The 14,716-nt window shown below is 40.4% G+C and overlaps 1 protein-coding gene across 7 annotated transcripts in view; it reads right to left on the bottom strand.

Moving 5' to 3' along the window:
• SIK3 (SIK family kinase 3) overlaps positions 1-14,716 on the bottom strand; it is a 244,460-nt gene that overhangs the window by 79,964 nt on the left and 149,780 nt on the right. The gene's annotated exons all lie outside the window — the stretch shown is intronic.

The raw sequence follows: 14,716 nt of genomic DNA, 5'->3' as shown, positions 1-14,716 counted from the left end.
AGCAACGTCGTTCAGACTGTTCAAAACTCTGCCTTGATTTCTGCCAGTCTCAGGACGGCCGCCACCGCCACCCCACCTCCCATCCCTGGTCGTCTGCTTTCCGAGTAAACCTACGGGGCCTGGTGGGTGTGCCAGGAAGCCAGCAGCCTGCAGCGGTTTCCAGTCCCCCGCTCAAGCTGCCTTTCAGCTGCCCGCGGACAAATGGCTGCTTTATGTTCCTGTGTGCCCTACAGGCAGGCAGCAAAACTTCTGCGAGCTCAGAGGCAACATTTAACTTCCAGCAAAGAAACCCAGAGCAGTCGCCCAGCCTGGCCTTAACCTAAAGTCCCAGCATTTGAATAAATCCCGGGGTCATTTCAGAAGGCACATGGAACAAACAGGCTCCGGAACCACTCGAAAGTCCAAGTTTCTTTTCTTTTTTTTTTTTTTTTTTTTAAGATTTTATTTATTTATTTGAGAGAGAGAGAGAGAGAGAGAGACAGCATGAGAGGGGCGAGGGGCAGAGGGAGAAGCAGACTCCCCGCTGAGCAGGGAGCCCAATGTGGGACTCGATCCTGGGACTCCAGGATCATGACCTAAGCCAAAGGCAGTTGCTTAACCAATTGAGCCACCCAGGAGTCCAATAGTCAAAGTTTCTTAAAATACATTCTGAATCTTGTTGGGATAAACATCAGTTGCAAGGAATGCCAAAAAATGGTTCTGCCTTATCCAGGCAGCTCAGTGAGCTAGTTCTCCTCTATACCGCATGGAAGACTACACATACTATATATCCTACACACTGTATATACCCATCCTCCAACCCAACTTCCCACATGGCAGTCTGGCCCCCCACCGCACGCCCAGGCACTCACCAGTCCACACCCGCGATGCACCACCCCCACCACTGGACGGCCCCCTTCACGGATTCACTACTTATCTACTTAGCTGCCCCTCTACCTCTGGGGCAAACTTCCGAGTTTTTCTCTATCACAGCTCCACTTCCAACCATTTCAGCCAAGACAAGGATGAGGGGGCAATCAAAGGAGAGAAAATGGGTCTCCTGTTTCAAGCTCTTAGCAAAAGGAGGGAGTCGAGGTTGTCTTTCTCACTTTGCGATTGCCATCCGTCACTTGGCACCGGACTTCTTTAACCTTTTCTATCGGCTCTTCCTCATAAAACAGGGAACAGCCAGCGACACCGGGGGATGCGCATTCCGCGCGAGTAGAATTCTTAGAAGGCGAGGGAATGAATTCCAAAGTCTAAAAGCATGAGAGCGAGCACACATATTAAATTTGCTTCAGAATTTCCGGCTTGTGATTTTGGCCTAATCTGACTCAGGAAGAAATACCTTGTGGTACATTTAGATTCTAACCTTTCAAAGAGCAAAAACACATAGAAGGCGGTCTTAACCTCCCTCGACCAGCTTCACTGGAGTATCAGAGGCATGCCACTAATGGGATGGGGGGTGGGGGGCCAACCCTTCTTAAAATAAGTCACTTTTCCACTCTAAACAGACAGTGTCTCCATTTGTCTGCTAAGTCTACAGCCTGGATCTAACTGACCCAGAACACTAGCTGAAAATGAACATATCCTGACGGCAGATCACGCAAGAGGCAGAAACTTTTCATTTTTCATGATAAAGAAACAGCCCAGTCCAGAAACGGGGGAGTGGCCGTGGGCTAAGCTTAGGCGGCTACCTGAGAATACTTCCACCCATTCCAAGCTAATCACAGCTGGCAGCTCTGTGCTTTGCCACTCACGTCTATCATTTCTTCTTTCTACACCCATGGAAACGACTTCCTGTTTATCAAACAAACGCTTCTTTCCAAAAGAGCCAGGGCGAGGCCAAGAGAACTCAGCTGCCTGGGAGAGCAGGTTAACAAGAGTGCACTCATGCGAGTGTCATACCGTCCCTAACCCATGCAGACCGGTGCACGGCCCAAGTTGCCCCGGACTGGAGGAAGGAGGTTTGTTACTTTGTTTTCCTTGCCAAGAACTCAACACCTCACACCAGCCCTCTTGACTTGTTGCTGCTTCTTATTGATACCTTTTTCTTCAGGCTTCCAAAACCCTTGTTGCCACCCCATTTTCTTTCCCCCACACCCACATACAATCCGTCAGCAGATTTTATTAGCTTTACCTTCAAAATACATCCAGAATTCAACTAGCCCTCACTCCATCTCCAACCCACCCTCAGGACGGCAACCTAGCCCAACAGCCATTATCTCCCTCCTGAATCACTGTAATAGTTCGTCCTCCTGCTCCTAACTGGTACCCCTCATTCTGTCCTTGGCCCCCTGCGATCCACTCTCAAAACAACTGCCAAAGATACACTTTTTAAAAACCTTTTACTTTGAAATAATTACAGACTCACAGGAAGTTGCAAAGAGAGTATGGACAGAGCCCATGTACCCTCTGGCCACTCTCCCCACAATGGTCAAATCTTACCTAATGCTGGAACAACATCGAAACCTAGAATGTGACATGGGTACCACGTGAGTACAGTCCTATGCCATTCTATCAGTGCATGCTCACAGAGCGACCACAGCACTCGAGATATGGAGTGACTTGTGAGCTTCTCATTACCGAGTAAATTCCTGCAGATCTAACAACAAAAAGCACACTCTCTTGCCCTCTGTCTATTCCAAGTAAACTAAGCTGTTTCCCTCAAAGTCTTGAGAAAACACAATTTCTTTATGAAACGCTTACAGTCACAAGATATGCCTTAGTTCTTTAAGTTTTAAACCAGAATTATTTCCATTGTTTCCTATGCCTCCTTACTACACGCAAAAGAATGTTCTCCATATAATCGATGCTTCATAATTACAGGTTAACTCAAGGACTATCAACCAGAGAAAAGACTATAAACTTTTATAAAAACATGTTTCTTTACTCTTCATTTTGCCACTAAACTAAGTTTGTAACTAAGCACTGTTTATGTTCAGTCTTTATAACAAAAATGGGCCATTCTTCCGATACAAAGTCCTTTCACATTAATGTATAAAAGAGGATTTGTTTTCTTATAGCTTCTTTAAAAAAAATACTTCTAGACTAAGCATCAAGCCCAGACAGCCTAGGAAGCGGAATCCCATATATTTCAAAAGGCCTTCCAAGAATGTTGTTCAGACATTTCTTATGTCGTGCAAATATTTCACATGCTACACCCATACCCATACACTAGCAAATGTGGGTTGGCTAAGTTTGCAGTATAGAGGTTATTCCCTCATTCCTAATATAATCTGCAGGCTCCAAATCAAGCTCATTCTTTGAAAACCAGCTCAAAGGTCATTTATCTGAAGCTTTTCCTAACCTACTCACTCACCCTAGAAGAAGATACTCCATAATTTGTGTCTAATGGCCTTTATTCTATATATTTCTATAATGTCAATTGTATTACAATTATTTAACTTGTGCATCTTCCCTTTTGAACTAGACCTTCTTGGCCTATGGATGGGTTTCTATCTGTGAATCCCTGCAAGGTTATAGGAAAATATGTACCATGTGCTTCTGTTTACGGGAAGGGAGAGAAAATATGAACGTGCATGTGTGTACATTTGTTTATATTTTCCAAAAGAAGTAATGTTAAGTGAATTTAATTAAGTAATTTAATGTCCAGTAAATTTTCTTTCCTTTATTTGACAGTGAGAGAGACAGAGAAAGAGAGAGAGCGAGCGAGAGAGCACATAAGTAGGAATAGCAACAGGCAGAGGGAGAAGCAGGTTCCCCACTGAGCAGGGAGACTGATGTGGGGCTCCATCCTAGGACCCTGGGATCATGACCTGAGCTGACGGCAGACGTTTAACTAACTGAGTCACCAGGCATCCCTTAAATGAAAATTTTCTAAAAATGATTACTTACAGGAGGATGCAAAAGAGGTGGAAGCTAGATTTTCCTGAACGTACCCTGTTTTATAGCTTTAGCCTTGGAAACACATCATGTCTTAAATAACTCAATTCGCAACTGAATCAAACATAAGAAACGGTAATTTCTAAAAACTGAAACCAAACTGCATAAAGGTGAACCTAGCTGTGAGTTAAGCTATGACATAACCAATCGGAGAATACTTGTTTTAAGCGACACACACAGTATTTTATGTTAATGGGATATATCCTCAGGATAAAAAGAACCAGTCTCCTTAATACTGAGATTGCTTTGAATCAATTTTGCCCCCGTTCTCTCATATCAAATACGTAATTAGGCTAAAGTCATTTGGAACCACAATTTTTAGCATAAGACAAACAAGATCTAAATACATCATATTCAAGAAGTTAAAAATGCTGAAATCTTAAATTGGAATGTTAGTACAGACTCCCATTTCCTTTCCTCTATATAAAAAATATACATATTTCCTACCTCTGTCCCTGAAAAGGCCTCTAAGCAATGACAGTCCCATAGCAGTAATAAGTATCCCGAGGGCACAGATTCTGGTCTCTACGTGCTATTTTCCACTTGAAAGAACCATAGCTCCTAGGAGACATGTTTGATTCCAGGTCGGAGACAAGATGTTCAGGCTAAGCCTGTGATATCTTACCTAAAAGCAAGGAAGCTATCAAAGACTACTGCGATCTTGTCAAAAGGACACAGGAGTCAACTTAAAGAGGATCCCGCTGGCTAAGTGGAATAATTTGAACACCAAAAGAGTAACAACTCAAGAGACTGAAAGACATGAAATGTACTAAAATTCCTAAATTCGTAATGATATTACAAATAAAATCAACTTTTTTGGGTCACCACTAGAGACTGATAGGGTACCAATGCATAATTCTGAAATTTAGCATGAATGAAAAGAATCAAGCACTTATTTTGCCTTTATTATAGTTTCTAAATAGTTTATAGGCAACGTTCTTTACAAAAGAATTAGAGCTAACTAATACAGAAAGAATGAGAGAAGAGAAAATCACCCTTTTGCAACTTCTAGTGAAATACCTACCTAAGCAGCTAAGTAAGAATAAGAAGAGTGGCTCAAACATCAGGTCAAAGGTTGGTGGGACACTTTGTAAGAACTTTATAAAACTGTATACATCACTATGTACCTCACTACAAGTGGGGAAACCAGACATGACACAACTCATGAGATGCTACAACAGGAAGACGAAGTATTCTTGCCCCCCTTACCCCTACAGTGGCCTGTGTTTAACCAAACCACTTTACAAAACATAGTGAGCTAGGGGAATGTGCTGAGTGACACAAGGAGGATCCGAGTCCATAACGTGGGAAATTTTACAGGATGATCTAGTTTCTTCAACAAATAGAAGGCATAGAAAGTAAGTGTGTGTCAGCAGGAGAGGGTTAGGGTTGTTACAAATGATTAAAAATTGGAGACGCTTCTCAACTTAATGGATGTATGGACTTTGCTGCATCATGGTTTAAGCAAACTATAAAAAGATGTTATGACTGGGCGCCTGTGTGGCTCAGTTGGTAAGCGTTTGCTTTCGGCTCAGGTCAGGATCCCAGGATCCTGGGATCGAGCCCCACATCGGGATCCCTGCTCAGTGGGGACCCTGCTTCTCCCTCTGCCTCTGTACCTGCCCCTTGCTTGTGCTCACTCATTCTAGTGCTATGTGTTCTCTCTCTCAAAATAAATAAATAAACTCTTTAAAAAAATAAAAAATAAAAAGATGTTACGAGACAAATGGAGAAAACTAAACTTGCCATGCTTATTAGAAAAAAAAAATACTGTTAATTTTGTTGGGTGTAAGAGTGGTATTGTAGGCTTTAGTTTTGATTATGAAAGAGTAACTGATGCTCGATTTACTCTCCCACTTTAACCACCTATAAAATTCAGACTGTTTGCAGACATTGGGCAATAACCAGCAAAAGACTATGATTCTTCAGAGAAAGAAAGTACAAGAGGTGAACCCCATATTCACCCCAAACCACAACCTAGGGAGACAGAGCCCAAGCAAACAGGAGGAGGATAGGGTAGAGGAAAGAGGTCAGAATTAGGGACTACTAGGGCAGCTAGAACCTGGGTGGCAGGACAACAGAGGAGGAATACCAATGATTAGCACAGAAAATGCACTCAAGGGGTGCCTGGGTGACTCAGTTGGTTAAGCGACTGCCTTCGGCTCAGGTCATGGTCCCAGAGTCCCGGGATCGAGTCCTGCATCCGACTCCCAGTCCATGGGATGTCTGCTTCTCCCTCTGTCTCCCCTCTCATGTTCTCTCTCAAATAAATAGAATCTTTAAAAAAAGAAAGAAAGAAAAGAAAATCCACTCAGGTCCTTGGCTAACTCCCAAAGTGCACATGTGCAAAGCAAGACTATGGAAGGTCTAATAGAAAAAACTGATGGGAGAATGAAAGCTAAAGAGAAATTTTTAGATGTTGCACAGCATTCAGGAGATGCTGGAGTTCAAATTCAGCTTATAAGGAGAGACCTAATGTAGGCACTCAGTTGAGATCCCAGAAGACAACACCTTAGGAATAAGGGCTAAACTCATAAAACCACCGTAACAATGCCTACAGCCAGCCCTCAACATGACTAAGTTGACCCATCTGTAAATTAACTTCCTGCCAGAACAGACTCAACACCACAGAAGATAACATAACCCAGAGTCTCTACAACATGTCATCCACAATATGTAGCAAACAACAAAAAATTACTAAACATGGGAAGGTAACTAATAGTCAAAGAGATTAAAGTCAGTAGGAGCAGAACCAAAGATGACTCTAATATTGGAGTTAGCAAGGAGTTCAAATGACTACAATTGATGTTAAAGAAAACAAAGGAAAAGATATACAAAAAGGATGAAAAGATAGAATATGTCAAGGGAAAACCAGAGTCTAAAATACATATAATCTAGAGCGCCCGGGTGGCGCAGCTGGCTAAGCATCTGACTCTTGGTTTCGGCTCAGGTCACAATCTCAGGGTCCTGGGACGGAGCCCTGTGTTAGGCTCCATGCTCTGCACAGAATCTGCTTAAGACTCTTTTTTCCTGCTCCGCCTGCCTGCTCCCACACTCTCTTTCTCTAATAAATAAATCTTTAAAAAGAATATTTATATATATATGTAATCTTATATTCTAAAATAGCAAGACACCTGAAATTGAGAATTTATTAGATAGGTTTAACAGCTGACACAGAAAAAGACAGGATTAGCAACCTTGAGATAGGTATCATGGTTAAGTATCCTAAAGTTCTTATACATAAAAGAAAACATGAAATATTTATGAATGAAATTATAATGATTTCTTTAAAATACTTTTAGCAAAGAAAAGGGGGGAAGGATGAAACAAAAACAGCAAAATGTTGATAACTGTCAAAACTGAGTGACAAGCACAACAGAGTTCATTATACTGTTCTCTTCCCTCTTACATACATTTGAAAATGCCTGTATTAAAGCTTTTAGAAATGGAATCTATCATTTGTACACCTATGTTCATAACAGCGTTATGTCCCAATAGCCAAAAGGTGGAAACAACCCATGTATCCATCCCTGGATAAATGGATAGACAAAAAGTGGTACATGCACACAATGGAATATTACTCAGCCTTAAAGAGGAAAGAAATTTAGACACATACAACAACGTGGATGAACCTTTAGGACATCATGCAGAGTGCAACAAGCCAGTCACAGAAGGACAAATGTATGATTCTACTTGTTGGAGCTACCTAGAATAGTCAAATTCGTATGGACAGAACACAGAATGGGGATGCCAAGGGCCAGGAAATGGGTAAATGTAAAGTTAGCATTTAACGGACATTGACTTTAAGTTCTGCAAGACGAAGAGAGTTCTGTGAATGGACAGTGAGGATGGTAGCACAGTGACATGAACATTTTAATGCCGCTGAACTGCACACGTAGAATGGTTACAATGGTATACTGTGTGTTATGCATATTTCACCATAATGGCTTTAAAAATGGAATCAATCAAGGAAGCCCGGATGACTCAGTTAGCTAAGCATCTGACTCTTGATTTCGGCTCAGGACGTGGAACCTGCCTGAGATTCTCTCTCTTCCCTTCTCTCTGTCCCTCCTCCCCCGCTGTGCTCTCCCTCTCTAAAAAATAAATAAATAAAAGTGGGATCAATCTCAATCTCTCTCTTACACACACACATGCACACACACACCAGACCAGAAAATATCTTCAGGACATCAAAGTTTTGAAAGCACACCAAAATATAATGCACTAATTCCATATATGTGATTAAAAAATCTCCTTATATAAAAAGTTAATTTCTAAATATTATGATTAAAATACTCCTAATTTTTCTAGTAGTTTCACTTTATCAGAGAAACTGCATTTTCGAAAGAAGGTCAGGAAATAAACAGTTCGAAAAACCCTCAGGAAAAAATATTAATAAAGGAGCCACACAAACATATTCCTTTGGGACTTGCATATATTAAATGCAGCAAAAATATTTTGCTAATTCTTGGGGGCACTTATTTTTGTATAATGGTAGAATGGGCCGGGTGATCCGCAACCATGAATGGATACTTACCCGTAAAGTAAGGCCATCAAACTACGTTCTGAGGCACTAAGCAAAGGTGGCTTCCTCATCCATCTGGGGCAGGTTGCAAACATAAACGCTAAAGTCATGGCTAACATTAATAAAACAAAACCCAAAAATGAAGAAGAATGAATGGAAAATTAATTGGGGGAGGAGACAGAAGTTAAATGTCTTAACTCAGAGTGATTAAACAAAGTTCGGAAAGAGAGTTATTTGTTTCTGTCAGCAAAGCCTTAGAAAACTGCTCGTTTTTATAGCCAAAGGGAGTAAATAATTCAGTGGGTAAATAGTATTTTAGTTGTAAAGATATATAGAAGGTTGTAAGGATTAAATACTAAAAATAAGTTATAAACAAAACACAAACCCAGCTTGTAGCAGTGTGCTCAAATAAACAAATGTGGTAGTGTTCTCAAACAAACAGAAGGTCCCAAGATAACACATAAGAAACACGTAGGCATGGTCATACGCGTCAGCCTCTCCTATGCTCTGCCCAATTGGTCAGTCTCTGAGTGTCCTGCAGAATAAATAAATGGCTTTGTTCTAGGTTCCATACATGTTGGCACCATTAGGAAGTGTTATTTTTAAGGTGCCGAGAATGTCCATAATAAATCATACACACTTCAACAAACTGCTGTTAATAATTTATTATGAATGCCCCTGAGTTCTGCCTGGTATTCAGGAAACTTCTCTTGATAAAATACTGGATTTATGACTTCATGGTCTCAAATAGGAAGTTTGGGGATATATATCTAAAGAAATCATACTGTGGAAGTTTTAAATTATGAGTTTAGTGGTTTGCCAAACTAACCAGTTTCTCCATTCTGTTTGTAAAATTAAACACACCCACACTGTCATGGCTGCCCCTTTGTAATACTGAATAGTATGCAATAATCGTTTCAACAAATCAAATCAATGAGTAATAAATATTCATTCAATGACCATTTACCGGAGCCTATGAAACTTCTTAGAATTCATAATCTTCAATATCTTTCTCTGCAATCATCCAGAAAATGAAATGATATTTTTCCCCACATTTAAAACTCATTAACTAAAATGTGTTACGAAATAAGAAAATTCCATTTTTACTTGATTATACTTCTTTGCAACACAAAGAAATCATTTTTACTGAGCGGCTAGTATATGTTAGACACTGTGTGAAGCAATGAAGACCCAGATGCATAGAATTCGAATGCTACTATCTGCAATCTAGTGACATTCTTTCAGTCACTTAGTCTTTCATCCAGCTGATCAATAAATATTTATTGAGCAGGTATCCTCTGCGGGCACTATTTTAAGTACTAGAGATTTAGCAAGGCTCAAAATGTACAAAGTTTAATCTCATATATGGTAGTTGTTGATAAGAACCAAGAAGGAAAATAAAGCAAGGAAGGAGATACAAAGTAGTGGGTCAGCAGAAAAAGTGACATTTTAGATAGCATGGATAGCAGAGACCTAGCTAATAAGGTAACATTTTATAAGAGAACTGAAAGAAAGGGGAGAGCAGTGTAGGTATCTGGGAAAAGAGTATTTCGGGAAGAAGGAATAGAATATATGAAGGATTTAACGTGAGAACACACTGAAGAGTTTAAGGAACAAAAAATGAAGGCCAATGTGAAAAAGGGCAGAGTTCTGGGAGCTGAGGTCAGAGAGGCAGCTGGAGACCAGATTATAGAGAGTTTCACTGACTACATAAAGGAACATACATTTACTCTAAATAGATGGGAAAGACAACAGAAATGGCTGAGTGGTAAGATTTCACTTTCATTTTTTAAAGAATCACTCTCACTGCAATAGCAGAATCACATCAGACTTAGGGACACTGGTTAAAGTCTACTACAGTAATCATAGCAGATGACTATGACCTAGACCAGGTTGGCACTGGTAGAAATGGTGACTGAATTCAGCCTGCAGTCTGAAGGTAGAATCACCAAGATTTACTGATAGTTTTGGCACAAGATGTGAGCAAAGAAAAATTAAGTGTGACCTTAAAGATGTTTCTGATGTGAGCAACTGGATGAATGGAGTTGCCATTATTGAGATGTGGAAGACTGGTGAGGAAAGAAAGTAGGTAAATTGGGGGGGGGGGGGGTCTGATAGAGTTTCTGGCGGTAAAGCCATCTCAAAAGGGCCCCTCTATGGCTGCCCCTGTCCCCGCCAAGAGGCTGGAGCTCTGAGCATTGTCCACACCACATATCCAGCAACTCGTCGGTGACAATTGAGGTCGCCACCCACGCACTGATTCCTGACGTGCTTTCTGCTCTGACATCTCTGCTTCTGTAGGGTGCACCTTGCCTGGATCATGGCTGATATATTCAGCTATACATCCTCTCAACCACCTCTCACCAAAATGACGAGGAGGAGGAACACTCAACAGAGGAAAAATTCAGAGACTGTCCCCTCTGCCACAGAACTATTGGATATGGACATAAACGGTATGTCGGAAAGGGAATTCAGAGTAACAGTTATCCAGGCAATGGCTGGGTTGGAGAAGACCATAGTGACAATACAGAATTTCTAAAGGCGGAAGTGAGAGCCGATCTGGCAAAAGTTAAAAATGCTATCCATGAGAGCCAATCTAATCTAAATACTCTAACAGCTAGGGTAACTGAGGCAGAAGACAGAATTAGTGATCTAGAAGACAAACTGAAAGAAAAGAAGGATAAAGAAGAGGCCTGGAACAAACAGCTTAGAAACCATGAAAACACAATTTGGGAAATAAAACGTTCCAACGTCAGAATTATTGGCATCCCTGAGGGGGTGGAGAAGGAGAGAAAACTAAAAGATATAATTGAACAAATTCTGGATGAAAATTTCCCCAATCTGGGGAATGGAACAAGTGTTCTTGTCCTAGATGCAGAAAGGACACCCCCTAAGATCAACGAATCTAGAAAGACCTCCAGACACTTGATTGTGAAACTCACGAATCATAATTTTAGACAAGAGCTTCTGAGGTCAGGTAGAGGGAAGAGATTCCTTACATACAGAGGAAGGTCCATCAGAATAACATCAGACCCGCCCACAGAAACCTGACAAGCCAGAAAGGGCTGGCAAGACATACTCAGAGCATTAAATGAGAAGAAAATGCAGCCAAGAATACTTTAACCAGCAAGGCTGACATTCAAAATGGATGGAGAGATAAAGAGCTTCCGAGACCAGCAAGGTTTAAAAGAGTATGTGACCACCAAGCTGGCACTACAAGAAATATTAAGGGGAGTTTTACAAAAGAAAAAAGAACCCAAGAGTGACAAAGAACAGAAATTTACAGAGACAATCTATAGAAACAGGGACTTCATAGGCAACATGATGTCAATAAAAACTTATCTTTCAACTCTCAATGTGAATGGTCTAAATGCTCCAATAAAATGGCACAGGGTTGCAGACTGGATAAAATGACAGGACCCATCCATATGCTGTCTACAAGAGACACATCTGGAACCTAAAGATACATCCAGATTGAAATTGAAGGGATGGAGAAGCATCAATGGGCCTCAAAAGAAAGCTGGGGTGGCGATTCTCATATCAGATAAATTAGACATTAAATTGAAGACTGTAGTCAGAGATACAGAAGGACACTACATTATTCTTAAAGGGTCTATCCACCAAGAAGATCTAACAATTGTAAATATTTATGCCCCCAATATGGGAGCAGCCAAATACCTAAGCCAACTGTTAAAATAAAGAGTCCTATTGATATGAATACATCAGTTGTAGGGGATCTTAACATACCACTCTCAGTAATAGATCATCCAAGCAGAAAATGAATAGAGAAACAAGAGCTTTGAATGACACATTGGACCAGAAGGACCTCATAGATACATACAGAACATTCTACCCTAAAACAACAGAATATTCATTCTTCTTGAGTGTACATGGAACTTTCTCCAGTTCCACATACTGGGTCACAAAACAGGGCTCAACCGATATAACAAAAGATTGAGATTATTCCCTGCATATTCTCAGATCACAATGCTTTGGAACTGGAACTCGACCACAAGAAAAAGTCTGGAAGGAATTCAAACACTTTGGAAGCTAAAGACCATCCTGCTCAAGAATGTTTGGATCAACCAGGAAATCAAAGAAGAACTTAAACAATTCATGGAAACCAATGAGAATGAAGACACATTGGTCCAAAACCTATGGGATACAGCAAAGGCAGTCCTAAGAGGAAATACATAGTCATCCAAGCCTCACTCAAAAAGGTTGAAAAATCCCAAATACATCAGCTCTCTTTACACCTTATAGAACTGGAAAATCAACAACATATTAAGCCAACCCCATGCACAAGAAAGGAAATAATCAAGATTAGAGCAGAGATCAATGAGTTAGAAATTAGAGATATAGTAGAACACATCAATGAAACTAGAAGCTGGTTCTTTGAAAGAATCAGTAAGATCCATAAACCACTGGCCACACTAATCCAAAAGAAGAGAGAGAGGACCTAAATTAATAAAATTATGAATGAAAGGGGAGAGATGTGACTAACACCAAGGAAATAGAAATAATCATCAGATATTATTATCAACAATTATTTGACAATAAGTTAAGCAACCTAGAAGAAATGGATGCTTTCCTGGAAACCTACAAACTTCCAAGACTGAAACAGGAAGAAACTGACAACCTGAATAGACCAATATCTAGAAATGAGATTGAAGCAGTGATCAAAAACCTCCCAAACATTCAAAGAAGAAATAACACCTATTCTGCTGAAGCTGTTTCAAAAAATAGAAACAGGGGCACCTGGGTGGCTCAGTTAAAGCCTATGCCTTCAGCTCAGGTCGTGATCCCAGGGTCCTGGGATCAAGCCCCACATCGGGCTCTCTGCTCAGCAGGGAGCCTGCTTCCCTTCCTCTCTCTCTCTGCCTACCTGTGATCTCTGTCTGTCAAATAAATCAATAAAATCTTAAAAAAAAAATAGAAACAGAAGGAAAACTTCCAGACTCTTTCTATGAAGCCAGCATTACCCCGATCCCCAAACCAGGCAACAACCCCATTAAAAAGGAGAATTTCAGACCAATATTCCTGATGAATATGGATGCCAAGATTCTCAGCAAGATCCTAGGGAACAGGATCCAACAGTACTGACCAGGTGGGATTTATCCCTGGGATTCAAGGGTGGTTCAACATTTGCAAATCAATCTATGTGATAATACGAATCAATAAGGGAAAAGAACCACATGGTCAAATGCCAAAAGCATTTGACAAAACACAGAATTTGTTCCTAATTAAAACTCTTCAAAGTATAGGGGTAGAGGGAACATTCCTTAACTTCATAAAATCTATCTATGAAAAACCCACAGCAAATATCATTCTCAAGGGGGAAAAGCTGACAGCCTTCCCTTTGAGATCAGTAACACGGCAAGGATGCCCACTCTCACCACTGTTGTTCAACATAGTACTAGAAGTCCAAGCAACAGCAATCAGAAAACAAAAAGAAATAAAAGGTATTCAAACTGGTAAAGAAGTCAAACTCTCTCTCTTCGCAGATGACATGATACTTTATATAGAAAACACAAAGACTCCACTCCCGAACTACTAGAACTTACACAGCAGTTCAGTAATGTGGCAGGGTATAAAATCAATGCACAGAAATCAGTTGTATCTTAATACACTAATAATGAAAATATAGAAAGGGAAATTAGAGAATCAAATCCATTTACTATCGTACCAAGAACCATTAAGATACCTGGGAATAAACTTAACCAAAGACATAAAGGATCTGTACTCAAGGAACACAGAACACTCATGAAAGAAATTAAAGAAGACACAAAAAGATGGAAAAGCATTCCATGCTCATGGATCAGAAGAATAAACATTGTTAAAACGTCTACGCTGCCCAGAGAAATCTATACTTTCAGTGCCATCCCAATGAAAATTCCACCAGCATTTTTCAAAGTGCTGGAACAAACAATCCTAAAATTTGTATGGAACCAGAAGGCCCCAAATCACTAAGGAAATGTTGAAAAAGAAAAAGAAAACTGGAGCATCACATTGCCTGATTTCAAGCTTTACTACAAAGCTATGATCACCAAGACAGCGTGGTACTGGCATAAAAACGGACACACAGACCAGTGGAACAGAGTACAGAGCCCAGATATGAACCCTCAACTCTATGGTCAATTAATCTTCGACAAAGCAGGAAAAAATATCCAGTGGAAAAAAGAGTCTCTTCAATAAATGGTGCTGGGAAAATTGGACAGCTATGTATAGAAGAATGAAACTTGACCATTCTCTTACACTATACACAAGGATAAACTCAAAATGGATAAAAGACCTCAATGTGAGGCA

The sequence above is a fragment of the Meles meles genome, chromosome 8 (genome assembly GCF_922984935.1).
Source record: "Meles meles chromosome 8, mMelMel3.1 paternal haplotype, whole genome shotgun sequence".
In the NCBI taxonomy this organism is placed as follows: Eukaryota; Metazoa; Chordata; class Mammalia; order Carnivora; family Mustelidae; genus Meles; species Meles meles.
This window is presented reverse-complemented; position numbering and strand designations above follow the sequence as displayed.